General features: G+C 36.6%; 1 non-coding gene and 1 pseudogene across 1 annotated transcript; one reads left to right on the top strand and one right to left on the bottom strand.

Annotated features, from left to right (window-relative positions):
* Positions 1-8195: 8195 nt before the first annotated feature.
* LOC137949409 (uncharacterized) lies at positions 8196-14723 on the bottom strand (annotated as a pseudogene).
* Positions 13564-13670, top strand: LOC137950959 (small nucleolar RNA R71). The gene has a single exon (XR_011112045.1). It is a non-coding gene; the product is annotated as a small nucleolar RNA R71 (small nucleolar RNA).
* Positions 14724-15003: the final 280 nt, after the last annotated feature.

Raw genomic sequence — 15003 nt, 5'->3', positions numbered from 1 at the left:
TTTGAGCATTTCCATTTTGGATGATCAATTTTTTTTTCAAACTTGTGTTTTTACTATCCCAATTTTTACGTAATCAAAAAGATAAGGCAAATATAGATCACAAAAAAATGAAAATTTTAGAGTTTATTTATGCAAAATAATTTGAAAACAATAATAAATGTGAATGAAGAAAAAATTTTTACGCACTAAAAATGAACACCAAAGTTTTGTTATCCGCATTTGGGATATTACACTAGTAGAACCCCTAATAGCTTGGTGGAATTTTATAAGAAAATGATTTCTAATTGAACCTAACATATTTTAAATGTGGTGGACATGCACACCAGAAACATGTTGAAGATGCAAATGACCTAATGATCCAAAAATTTCAAGGAGTTGAAAAAATTAAATTCTTAAGTTAACGTGCGATGGGATATTTACCAGAGCCAAACAACCCACTTTTTGCCTATTTTACAAAAAGTGGACCAAAAATATCACCGAAACTTTTTGGAATTATCTCTCTCAGAATTTGTGCATTTCCATTTTGGAAGTTAATTTTATTTTTCAAACTTGAGTTTTCACTCTCCTAGTTTTCTCATAAACATAAAGATAAGGCAAAAGTAGATCACAACAAAATGAAAATTTCAGAGTCCGTGTGTGCAAAAAAAATTGAAAACTATAGTAAATGTGAGTGAAGAAAATAATTTTACGCACTAAAAATGACACTAGAGTATTGTTTAATCACGTTGGGGAATTTCACTTGTACAACCCCTAATAGCTTGGTGGAATTTTACAAGAAAGAGATTTGTAATTGATCCTAACATGTTTTAAATGTGGTGGATATGCATGCCAGAAACATGTTGAAGATGCAAATGACCTAATGATCCAAAAATTTCAGGGAGTAGAAAAAATTAAATTCTCAAGTTAATGTGTGGTGGGATATTTTTCAGAGCCAAACAAAGCACTTTTTGCCTATTTTACAAAAAGCGGACCTAAAAAATCACAGATTCTTTTTTTAATTATCTCTCTCAGCATTTGTACATTTCCATTTTGGATGTTCAATTTTTTTTTCAAACTTGAGTTGTCACTCTCCCAGTTTTCCCGTGAACAAAACGTTAGGGCAAATTAAGATCACAACAAAATGAAAATTTTGGAGTTTATGTATGCAGAAAAATTTGAAAACTATAATGAATATGAGTGGAGAAAATTATTTCTCGCACTCAAAATGAACTCTAATGTTTTGTTATCCACGTTGGGGAAATTCCACTTGTACAACCCCTAATAGCATGGTAGAATTTTATAAGAAAGATATTTCTGAATGATCGTCACATGTTTTAAATGTGGTGGATATGCATGCAAGCATTTGTGCTTTTCCTTTTTGGAAGTTCAATTTTTTTTCAAACTTGAGTTTTCACTCCCCCAGTTTTCTTGTAAACAAAAAGACTTAGCAAATATAGATCACAACAAAATGAAAATTTTAGAGTTTTGTACGCAAAAAATTTTTAAAACTACAATAAAGTAAGTGAAGAAAATTATTTGACGCACTAAAAATGAACACCAAAGTTTTGTTATCCACGTTGCGAAAATTCCACTAATACTACCCCTAATAGCTAGGTAGAATTTTATAAGAAAAATATTTCTAATTGATCCTAACATGTTTTAAATGTGGTGGATATGCATGCAAGAAACATGTTGAAGATGAAAATGGCCTAATGATCACAAAATTTCGAGTAGAAAAAATTAAACTCTCAAGTTAACCTGCGGTGGGATATTTACCAGAGCCAAACATCCCAATTTTTGCCTAATTTACAAAAATCGGACCTAGAAAATCACAGGTACTTTTTGGAATTATCTCTCTCAGCATTTGTTCATTTCCATTTTCAAAGTTCAATTTTTTTTTCAAACTTCAGTTTTCACTCTCCCAGTTTTCTCGTAAACAAAAAGATAAGGCAAATATTGATCACAACAAAATGAAAATTTTAGAGTTTATGTATACAAAGAAATTTAAAAATTATAATAAATGTGAGTGAAGATAATTATTTCATCTACTAAAAATGAACACCGGAGTTTTGTTATCCACATTGGGTAAATTCCACTAGTACAACCCCTAATAGCTTGGTGGAATTTTTTAAGAAAGAGATTTCTAATTGATCCTAACATGTTTTAAATGTGATGGATATACCTTCTAGAAACATGTTGAAGATGCAAATTACCTAATGATCCCAAAATTTCAAGGAGAAAAATAAAATTAAATTCTCAAGTTAACGTGCAGTGGGATATTTACCAGAGCCAAACAACCCACTTTTTGCCTATTTTACAAAAAGCGGACCTAAAAAGTTACTGATACTTTTTGGAATTATCTCTCTCAGCATTTGTGCATTTCCATTTTGGATGTTCAATTTTTTGTTCAAACTTCAGTTTTCACTCTCCTAGTTTTCTCGTAAACAAAAAGATAAGGCAAATATAGATCACAACAAAATGAAGATTTTAGAGTTTATGTATGCAAACAAATTTGAAAACTATAATAAATGTGAGTGAAGAAAATTATTTCACGCACAAAAAATGAACACCAGAGTTTTGTTATCCACGTTGAGGAAATTCCACTAGTACAACCCCTAATAGCTTGGTGGAATTTTATAAGGAAGAGATTTGTAATTGATCCTAACATGTTTTAAATGTGGTGGATATACATGCTTGAAACAAGTCGAAGATGCAAATGACCTAGTGATCCAAAAATTTCGAGTTGAAAAAATTAAATTCTCAACTTAACGTGCAGTAGGATATTTACCAAAGCCAAACAACCAAGTTTTATCTTATTTTACCAAAATCGGACCTAAAAAACCACAGATACTTTTTGGAATTATCTCTTTCCACATTTGTGCATTTCCATTTTGGATGTTCAACTTTTTTTTCAAACTTGAGCTTTCACTTTCCCAGTTTTCTCGTAAACAAAAAGATAAGGCAAATATAGAGCACAACAAAATGAAAATTTTAGAGTTTATGTACACAAAAAAAATTTGAACACAATAATAAATGTGAGTGAAGAAAATTATTTCACGCACTAAAAATGAACACTAAAGTTTTGTTATCTACATTCCACTAGTAAAACCCTAATAGCTTGGAGGAATTTTATAAAAAAGAGATTTCAAATTGATCCTAACATGTTTTAAATGTGGTGGATATGCATGCAAGAAACATGTTGAAGATGCAAATAACCTAATGATCCAATAATTTCAAGGAGAAAAAAAATTAAATTCTAAAGTTAACGTGGATATTTACCAGAGATGAACAACCCACTTTTTGCCTATTTTACAAAAAGCGGAACTAAAAAATCACAGATACTTTTTGGAATTATCTTTCTCAGCATTTATGCATTTCCATTTTGGATCTTCAATTTTTTTTCAAACTTGAGTTTTTACTCTCCTAGTTTTCTCGTAAATAAAAAAAATAAGGCAAATAAAGAGCCCAACAAAATAAAAATTTTAGAATTTATGTATGCAAAAAAATTTGAAAACTTTTATAAATGTGAGTAAAAAAATTATTTCACGCTCTAAAAATGAACACCAAAGTTTTGTTACTTACGTTGGGGAAATTCCACGAGTACAACCCCTAATAGCTTGGAGGAATTTTATAAGAAAGAGATTTCTAATTGATCCTAACATGTTTTAAATGTGATGGATATGCATGCCAGAAACATGTTGAAGATGCAAATGTCTTAAAGATCCCAAAATTTCGAGTAGAAAAAAATTAAATTCTCAAGTTAACGTGCGGTGGGATATTTACTAGAGCCGAACAACCCACTTTTTGCCTATTTTACAAAAAGCAGACCTAAAAAATCACAGATACTTTTTGGAATTATCTCTCTCATCATTTGTGCATTCCCATTTTGGATGTTCAATTTTTTTTTTCAAACTTGAGCTTTCACTCTTCCAGTTTTCTCGTAAAAAAAAGATAAGGCAAATATAGATCACAACAAAATGAAAATTTTAGAGTTTATATATGCAAAAAAAATTGAAAACTATAATAAATGTGAGTGAAGAAAATTATTTCACGCATTAAAATTGAACACTAAAGTTTTGTTATCCACAATGGGAAATTCCACTCAACAACCTCTAATAGCTTGTTGGAGTTTTATAAGAAAGAGATTTCTAATTGATCCTAACATGTTTTAAATGTGGTGGATATGCAAGCCAGAAACATGTTGAAGATGCGAATGACCTAATGATCCAAAAATTTAAGGAGTAGAAAAAATAAAATTTTCAAGTTAAGAGCCGAACAGCCCGCTGTTTGCCTATTTTACAAAAAGCGGACCTAAAAATCACAGATACTTTTTGGAATTATCTCTCTCAGAATTTATGCATTTCCATTTTGGATGATCAATTTTTTTTTTACAAACTTGAGTTTTCACTCTCCTAGTTTTCTCGTAAACAAAAAGATAAGGCAAATATGGTGCACAACAAAATTAAAATTTTAGATTTTATCTATACAAAATAATTTGAAAATAATAATAAATGTGTGTGAAGAAAATTATTTGATGCACTAAATATGAACACCAAAGTTTTGTTATCCACGTTGGGGAAATTCCCCTAGTACAACCCCTAATAGCTTGGAGGAATTTTATAAGAAAGAGATTTTTAATTGGTCCTAACATGTTTTAAATGTGGTGGATATGCATGCCAGAAACATATTGAAGATGCAAATGACCTAATGATTCAAAAATTTTGAGTGGAAAAAATTAAATTTTCAACTTAACGTGCGGTGGGATATATACCAGAGCCGAACAACCCACTTTTTGTCTATTTTACAAAAAGCGGACGTAAAAATTCACAGATACTTTTTGGAATTATCTTTCTCATCATTTGTGCATTCCATTTTCGATGTTCAATATTTTTTTTCAAACTTGAGTTTTCTCTCTCCCAGTTTTCTCGTTAACAAAAAGATAGATCACAACAAAATGAAAACTTATGAGTTTATGTATGCAAAAAAATGTGAAAACTATAGTAAATGTGAGTGAAGAAAATTATTTGACTCACTAAAAATGAACACCAAATTTTTGTTGTCCATGTTGGGGAAATTCCAATAGTACAACCCCTAATAGCTTGGTGGAAGAAAGAGATATCAAATTGATCCTAACATGTTTTAAATGTGGTGGATATGCATACCAGAAACATGTTGAAGATGCAAATGACCTAATGATCCAAAAATTTCAAGGAGTTGAAAAATTTAAATTCTCAAGTTAACGTGCGGTGGGATATTTACCCGAGCCAAATCACCCACATTTTGCCTATTTTACAAAAAGCGGACCTCAAAAATCTTAGATAGTTTTTGGATTTATCTCTCTCAACATTTGTGCATTTCCATTTTGGATGTTCAATTTTTTTTTTCAAACGAGTTTTCACTCTCCCAGTTTTCTCATAATCAAAAAGATATGGCATATATATATCACAACAAAAATGAAACTTTTAGAGTTTATGTAGGCAAAAATTTTGAAAACTATAATATATGTGAGTGAAGAAAATTATTTCACGCATGAAAAATGAACCCCAAAGTTTTGTTATCCACGTTGGGGGATATTCCACTAGTACAAACTGATGTATTATTTAGTTACATCGACTTTAATACCTCGTAGGCGTACGAATCGTTCATGTAATTTAGCGGGAAGCGAGGGTCGTATCCACAGGGAGGACTGAATTTTGTGTATTCTTCAGTCAACTAGCCTAACCAAATATGATGAATTAATATTAACTAAACACTAATTATATCCTAAATTATCAAGCAATCATCTGGTTAACTACATGCACAACAAGAAACGTCAACTCTGGATTTTACGGTGATTCGTGCCTCTCTCAAGCACCACGTAACCACGGATCCGATTTCTCAATCCTTGCGTCTAGCCCCTCTCGGGCACATAGAGTGAAAGACAGAAATCAGATTAAAAGACCAAAATCCAACCTCAATTATAATCCTACCCTAATTAGCTAATTTAATCAAATATCCGGAAAACTAATATTCAATAAACATTAATTATCAAATCAGATTCAATAAACATTCAAAACCTAAGTTCAAACTATATAAAAAATTAAATTAAAAAATGACGAATTACTCCCCTTCTCCTTCCTCTCGCTCGGGCAGCAACTCGTTCTCATGGGTGCTGCAATTTCCCGAAATTGATGGCTTCCGATTGGCAAGAGTGAGTGGCCGGAGGTAGAGACGACGCCGACGACGAAGGTTGGAAGCCGACGGACGAAGGTAACATCCGGCGAAGAATGAAACAGAGCTGACGTTCTCTAACCGTCTCTCTCGAGTCTCGGTTGGAGTCGGAATATCCCCGGGACTGGTCAGAATAGCGCCGGGACTGGTCGGAAATATGTAATAGACGCCAGAGGATCGTCGGAAAGCGGAAGTGGCACCGGAGAAGCCCTCTCGGATCACTTCTCGGCCTGGCGAGCGACGACTGTCGAACGCACCTCGACGGAGACTCTCTCGAGCTCTCCTCGGGTTTGTTCTCGGTTGCTGGACGGCGGTGGACGGTGGTGGACGATGGTGGCGCGGTGAAAGACAGTGGCCCGGCGAACGACAGTGGGAAACTCCTCTCGGGTCTCCCCTATTTTCTGTGCTCTGTTCTGGTCGACGCACCTTCTATTTTCTCTTTACGCTCCTCCTTCCCTTTCGTTTGACGCTCTCCTTCCCTTTAATACCCTCTTATTTATTTTAAAATGATTTAACCTAAAAATCACCTTCATTTCACTAAGGACATTTTGGTAAATATCTCCTTCTCCACCAAAATTCTCCTGAAATTCCATAATTGAATCTATAAAAAGCATTTCAGGAAGAAATAAGCCTTAAAAACAATGAAATATAATTCAGGAGAGAAAAATATGCAATATCGACAGTGATTAATGCCAAATTCAATAAATGCTCATTTCATTTGAAAACCGATAAATAACTACCTATAACACAATTATAAAGGTTATTCTATTATAATTAACCTAGTTCTCATGTCAGAATATGGCATCTATCACACCCCCAAACCTAAATCTTTGCTAGTCCCTAGCAAAACAACAATCGAACAAAAATTAAGCCTAGGAAAATAAAATGCCACTTTCGTAGGGAGCAAGATTGCATTTAGCGCATGCAACAAGCCGTTAAACCCCTACTCTACAGTAGTGGACGAGTTATGTCTCGTGAGGGTTTGCATGGAATTTTATCCACAAAATTCATCTAAATCAATAATATAAAAATAAAAAACTGAAGAAAATTCACTCCTCATTAGCATATGACTAACACTTAGTATCGTAAAATATCTGAAAATCATATGAGATCTTGCGCAATTTGAAAACCTATGTAAAATATAGCATATTATCAATCCAAATACACTCATTGTTATCCACCTGAACCAATGTTACCCATAAGCAATTACTTCAACAGAATAAAGAGGCAACAAATAACAATAAAATCCTGGTCACATCACAATTAAGAGAAAATAGTAGAGTAAGCCTGTTGTCTGACAATCTCACAAAAGAAATATACCAATTTCAATCTTAACTTGCAACTTCTTTCAAATTACAATTCATCATCAAAGTTAAGGAAACTCATTGCTTCCATATTTAAAACCATTTTACGCTATTACCAGTGCACTTTTGCTATTACTAGCGTAATTTTTGTTTCACTGAATACTTTTGGTACTACCACCATTTTGTATTCATCTTCACTGCACATGCACTTATTTTTAAGTAATCGACTGTTCTGGTGCATGTCCCTGGGTTTGCCCAGGCTGTTTCTCAAGTTATCTGTCTTTTGCAAGCAAGAGCATTTCCATTTGCATTCATACGTTACAACAAGGAATTTCACTGAGGTATAAAAAAAAAATGAGTTCAAACAGGCATACAAGACTATTTAGACTAACATAGATCAACACTTGATTTACATGTTCTCTTTTTGCAACTAAGTTCCCAGTCTAATGCAATAGTAAGTTATCCCACTGAATTCTCATGGATCACAACAAATGATATCAGATTTCTAATAGGCATATTCTACACAGTTTTACGAAAAATTTTGAAACACATTTGAGCAACTTATTTTAACTCTACTAATGTTAACCACATACTAAGAGGAGTAATTTGAAAACCATGAACAGAAATCAAAAGAAAATTATTGCTAAGACATAAAATAGTCGTTTCCTCTCCACCCCCCCCCCCCCCCCCCCCCCCCAAAACCTAAACCTGTCATTGTCCTCAATGGGGAAAAGTTACAACACTATAACGACTACAAAAAGGAATAACATCTTAGCTAGTTATACTCCAGCAGGGTGAGGGTTAAGCTCCCTCAGGGCTCCTAAATCCATAGGTGGGACCATATGTGTTTGGTCATCAACAATAATACCAAAAAGTCAATAAAGACCCCCAGGAATGATACATAGTCTCCCTCGAAGAAGGTTTACTCGTATCAGCTGTACCCGTAGGTAATCATCCGTAGATGAAACCGCTATCCCACATCACACTTTGAAGAAATCTTCGTGTGACTGGCCACTGAAGGCAGCAGGAATCACGCGCTGAACACAAGTCCTTAAGTTACTCACCATAAGGTTTTCATTCAATACTTCAAGATCGAACTGGTCAATCCCAGAACGGTTGTTTGAGCACAGACCTCTCAAACTAGGGACCAAAAGTTTGGTCATCGACTACCGGAACCATTTATGCTCTCAGTCGGCAAATAAGAATGAATAAACCAAAAAAATAAAATAAAAATAAAACTATAATGTACAAAGGGATAGAAACATGGGGATTGCCCACAATGTGCTAAGTTTATAGTCGTAAGCAAGACTCTGACGCATTCAAGATGCTAAGACAGGTTCCTCCAAGAAAATCACCATCACCTCCTCCGGTGTGGGGACATTCTCAAGATACGGTTTGAACCTCTGATCGTTAACTTTGAAGACCGTCCCGTCTCCATGATTGTGGATCTCAATAGCACCATGAGGAAACACCTGTGTAACTTCAAATGGACCGGACCACCTGGATCTTACCTTCCCTGGAAACAAATGCAATCGTGAGTTATAAAGTAAAACATTCTGCCCAATAGTAAAAGACTTGCGAAAAATAGATTTATCATGTAAAAGCTTTGTTCGCTCCTTATATAGTTTGGCATTCTCATAAGCATCATGACGTATCTCCTCTAACTCATTCAATTGCAATTTTCGCTCCTCACCCGCTTGAGTTAAATCAAAATTCAAAGCCTTAATGGCCCAATAAGCTCTATGCTCAAGCTCAACAGGTAGATGACATGCTTTGCTAAACACTAGGCGAAATGGAGACATCCCAATAGGAGTCTTATAAGCGGTTCGATAGGCCCATAAAGCATCGTCCAATCGAGTGGACCAATCTTTCCTATAAGCTAACCGACTTCTCCAAAATCCGTTTGATCTTCCTGTTAGAGATTTCCACTTGACCACAAGTTTGCGGGTGGTACGGAGTGGACACCCGATGAGTGATGGAGTATTTCTTCAATAAGGTCTCAAATGCTCTGTTACAAAAATGAGATCCCCCATCACTGATGATCGCTCTCGGGGTACCAAACCGATTAAAGATATTTTCTTTTAAAAACTTTACCACCACTTTGTGATCGTTTGTCTTACATGCAATAGCTTCAATCCATTTAGAGACATATTCAACAGCAACAAGGATGTATTGATAGCTGAACGAGACAGGAAAAGGACCCATGAAGTCAATACCCCACATCAAACAATTCAACAATAAGAATGGGGTTAAGAGGCATCATGTTCTTCCTAGACAAACAACCAGTTCGTTGGCATTTATCACACACCTGACAAAACTCATGGGCATCTCTAAATAATGACAGCCAATATAAACCACATTGCAAGACTTTAGCTGCTGTCTTTCTAGCACCAAAATGTCCACCACATGCGTGGGAATGACAAAATTCAAGAATGTTGGCAAAGTCTTGCTCATGTACACAACGCCTAATGACTTGGTCAGAACACACCTTGAACAAATAAGGGTCATCCCAAAAAAAATGTTTGACTTGGGAAAAGAATTTCAACCGATCTTGTTTAATCCAATAATCAGGAATCTTATGAGTTACAAGATAGTTGACTATGTCAGCAAACCAAGGCAACTGGGATACTTGGAGAAGTTGTTCATCAGGGAAGGAATCATTTAAAGGAAGGAATCGTTCTTGAGGTACTACACAGATCCTAGATAGATGATCAGCAACAACATTCTCACAACCCTTCTTATCTCGAATCTCAAGGTCAAATTCTTGCAATTGCAAAATCCATCTAATCAAGCGAGGTTTAGTGTCCTTGATGGATAATAAGTACTTCAAAGCATAATGATTAGTGAACACTATAACCTTTGACCCTAACAGATATGATCTGAATTTGTTCAAGGCAAACACAACAGCTAGCAACTCCTTTTCAGTGGTAGTGTAATTCAATTGAGCATCATGAAGAGTGCAGCTAGCATACTGAATGACACAGGGCATTTTATCCGTCTTTTGCCCCAAAAAAGCCCCCAATGCATGGTCAGAGGCATCACACATCAACTCAAAAGTCAAAGACCAAATAGGGGGTTGGACAATGGGTGCAATGGACAAACATTTCTTCAGTGTCTCAAAAGCATGAATACAAGCATCATCAAAGGCAAAAGCAACATCTTGAGCAAATAAATTCGTCAAAGGACGAGAAATTTTGCTAAAGTCTTTAATGAAATGCCTATAGAACCTAGCATGGCCAAGGAAAGAATGCACCCCCTTCACAGAAGTAGGTGGTGGAAGATTGGCAATTAGGTCAACCTTAGCTTTGTCCACTTCTACACCCCGCTTAGACACTACATGTCCTAAAACAATTCCTTCTTTCACCATGAAGTGGCATTTCTCCCAATTCAAGACTAAATTGGACTTAATGCAACGGGACAATACGAGTGAAAGATTGTGTAGACATGTATCAAAACTAGAGCCAAACACAGAAAAGTCATCCATAAAGACCTCTAAAAATTCACCAATCATGTCAGAAAAGATACTCATCATGCACCGTTGGAAAGTGGCGGGCACATTGCATAAACCAAAAGGCATGCGTCTGTAAGCATAGGTGCCAAACGGACACGTTAATGTGGTATTTTCCTAGTCTTCTGGAGCAATGGGAATTTGATTGTAGCTGGAGTATCCATCTAAGAAGCAATAAAAATTGTGGCTGGCCAATCGCTCTAGTACCTGATCAATGAAAGGTAGTGGGAAGTGATCCTTCCTAGTGGAATTAAGTTTTCTATAGTCAATGCAGACACGCCACTTGGTGGTAGTTCTTGTGGGAATCAATTCACCACTCTCATTTTTCATTATCGTTATCCCCCCTTTCTTAGGGACAACTTGAATTGGACTCACCCAGGTGCTATCGGAAATAGGGTAAATGATTCCTGTCACAAGCAACCTGATGACTTCTTCTCTCACAACCTCCAGCATATGGGGATTTAACCTACGTTGCATCTCACGTGAGGCTTTAGTCCTCTCCTCCAAATGAATACGATGCATGCATATGGAGGGGCTAATCCCTTTTAAGGCATCAAGAGTCCACCCCAATGCCTCTCTGTGTGCTTGTAAAACTTCAGTCAATTGTTCCTCCTGCTCAGTACTCAAATCAGAGGAAATAATGATTGGTAATGAGTTCATGGGCCCCAAGAATGCATACTTCTACGTGGGAGGAAGTGGCTTAAGATCTAGCTTGGAAGTTTCAAGAGGTTTGTCCAAGTCAAGAGGAAGATCCTGTGGATGATCAGTTGTGATAACCTCATAAGCTTCCTCCAACAGAGGTACAAAATTGAGTAAAGAATCAACCTCTCGGAAATATGTTTCCTCATCAAAATAGTCCATGTCTAAAGATGTTATGCAAGACTCAAAAGATTCAAGAGTGGATTCGTCATCAAGCATAACAGTTTCTATCTTAAATGCAGGACTCAGATCATCAGACTCAAGTGGGTGGTGCCCGGCATTAAATACATTCAATGAGACCTTAAAATTTCCAAAAGACAACTCCAACTCACCACTTTTACAATGAATGATAGCATTAGATGTGGCTAAGAAGGGATGTCCTAGGATGATAGGAATTTGGTTGGTCACATTGACTACTGGTTCTGTATCAAGAACAATGAAATCAACCGGGAACAGAAATTTGTCCACTTTTAGCAAAACATCTTCAACTATTCCTCGTGGTATCTTGATAGAACGGTCAGCTAGTTGAAGTGTGATGGGAGTAGGCTTCAATTCCCCCAAACCTAATTGCTGGTACACAAAGAAAGGAAGCAAATTCACACTTGCTCCTAAGTCAAGAAGAGCTCTCTGGATGGTATGTTCACCAATGACACATGAAATTGTGGGACATCCAGGATCATTAACTTTAGGAGGAGTGTTGTGCTTCAGAATTGAGCTTGCATTCTCAGTAAGAAAGACCTTTTTGTTAACATGTTGTTTTCTCTTCTGTGTACAAAGGTCTTTCAAAAATCGGGCTTAGGCAGGGACTTGCCTAATAGCATCAAGAAGTGGAATGTTAATGTGAACCTTACTAAACAGTTTCAACGTTTCATGCATGCTATCTCCTTTCCTAGGTGGGCCTGATAACCTCTGCGGATAAGGAGCTAGTGGGACGTGGTTAGGGATTTGCTTGGCTGTTGGTGAAGAACTTGGAGGTTCTTCACTCAATGATGTGTCCCCATTGTCATCCTTTGACTCCTTAGACCTAGTGGTCTCTACCCCATTGTTCAACTCACGACCACTCCTAAGGGTGGTTATGGCTTTGGCTTGCTCATGGTGGGGTTTGGAATTCAACCCACTCTCATGTGTGCTTTTGGGGTTAGGAATGGTTTGATTCGGGAGTCTATTTTGTGGTTGTTTAGTCATGTGGCTGGCCAACTGACTCACTTGCATTTCAAGTTTAGCAATGGAGGACTGTGTATTCTGCATGAATAATTGAAGTGTATCCTCAAGTGAAGGTTTTTGTGGAATCAATGGCTATTGAGTGAAGTGTGGGCGCGGAGCTTGGGGTTGAGTAAACCCTGGAGGACCCCCAACCTGTGGGCCCTTGGACATGAGAAATTTGGGTGCCTAGCCCAACCCGGATTATATGTTTCTGAAAAAGGATCATTCCGGTTTGGTCTATGAAAATTCTGGACTGCATTCAAGTCCTCAATGAGCTCTGGGTAGGATGAAATAGATGGACACATTTGTGTGGGATGAGATGAACCAGAGCATATGGCACAGACAGTAGATGGGTTAGGAGCAGGTGAACTCTTGGACACCATAAGGGCATCAATTTTTCTATTCAACCCTTCAATCTTGGCCATGAGCATGGGTGTTTCACTAACCTCGTAGAGACCCCCTCTTTTGGCTTTGTGGGATCTCCTATCAACATTAAATGACGAACCCCATTGCTGAGATTGATCACTCAACGTTTCAAAAAAATCCCACGCCTCACTAGCACTCTTACCCATCAAACTCCCACCACTCGTTGCATCTACCATGGATCTTACCTGGGGTGTAAGTCCTTGATAAAAGTATTGCACTAAATGCCATTTCTCAAACCCATGATGCGGACACCTACGGATCAAATCCTTCCATTTCTCCCAAGCCTCATAAAAGTGTTCACCCTCCTGCTGCATAAAGTTGGAGATTTCTCTCCTGAGGGTTGTAGTTCTCTGAATGGGAAAGTACTTGGATAAGAATTTTGTGACTAATGTGTCCCATGAAGTAATTCTGCCCACCTCCAAGGAATTAAGCCAAGACTTGGCCTTATCCTTAAGTGAAAATGGAAAAAGTCTTAACCGGATAGAGTCATCTGAGAAATTCTGGAATTTAAAAGTTGCACAAATATCTAAGAATTCCTTGATGTGGTAATATGGGTCCTCCTTCTCCAACCCATAGAATGTAGGGAGGAGTTGGATCGCACCCGGTTTCAACTCATAACTGGCGGCAGTAGTGGGTGGCAATATAATGCAAGAAGGTGATATGAAGTGGGATGGGATAGAATAATCCCTCAGGGCTCTACGGTCACCTGCTGTAGGTAACTGTAATGGTTCGCCCTGATTGGCCATGGTAGCTCCTAACTTGACTTCGGGTGTTTTCCTACAAATATGTTCTACCTCTTCAATAAAGGGAGCTAATGGTCCACCTAGGGAGCGGCGCCCGTGCATAAAAACAAAAAAAGAAAAAAAATGAACTATCAAAATAAGCTAACAAACTCACTACAAAAAATATGAACTAACTAGAAGAAATAAAAATAATTCCATAAAAAATCACCAAGCTAAAATTATGAAAGAGAAAAATAAAAAATAAAAATAAAAATAAAATAAATAAAAATAAAAATAAATAAAATAAAATAAAATAAAAATAAATCTAACCTAAGACTACGGAGAACAAAGAAATACACTTAATACGTGCCTCCCCGGCAACGGCGCCAAAAACTTGATGTATTATTTAGTTACATCGGTTTTAATACCTCGCAAGCGTATGAATCGTTCAAGTAATTTAGCCGGAAGCGAGGGTCATATCCACAGGGAGGACTGAATTTTGTGTATTCTTCAGTCAACTAGCCTAACCAAATATGATGAATTAATATTAACTAAATACTAATTATATCCTAAATTATCAAAACAATCATCTGGTAAACTACATGCACAACAGGAAACATCAACTCTGGATTTTACGGTGATTTGTGCCTCTCTCGAGCGCCACGTAACCATGGATCCGATTTCTCAATCCTTGCGTCTAGCACCTCTCGGGCGCCTAGAGTGAAAGACAGAAATCAGATTAAAATACCAAAATCCAACCTCAATTATAATCCTACCCTAATTAGCTAATTTAATCAAATATCCGGAAAACAAATATTCAATAAACATTAATTATCAAATCAGATTCAATAAACATTCAAAACCTAAGTTCAAACTATATAAAAAATTAAATTCAAAAATGACGAATTACTCCCCTTCTCCTTCCTCTTGCTCGGGCAGCAACTCGTTCTCA

This window comes from Aristolochia californica, unplaced genomic scaffold, assembly GCF_029961685.1.
Source record: "Aristolochia californica isolate CCGP_79_NKW_82.1479 unplaced genomic scaffold, dmAriCali1.0.hap1 SCAF_14, whole genome shotgun sequence".
In the NCBI taxonomy this organism is placed as follows: Eukaryota; Viridiplantae; Streptophyta; class Magnoliopsida; order Piperales; family Aristolochiaceae; genus Aristolochia; species Aristolochia californica.
The sequence above is the reverse complement of the archived record's forward strand: the minus strand, read 5'-3'. Positions and strand labels throughout refer to the sequence as shown.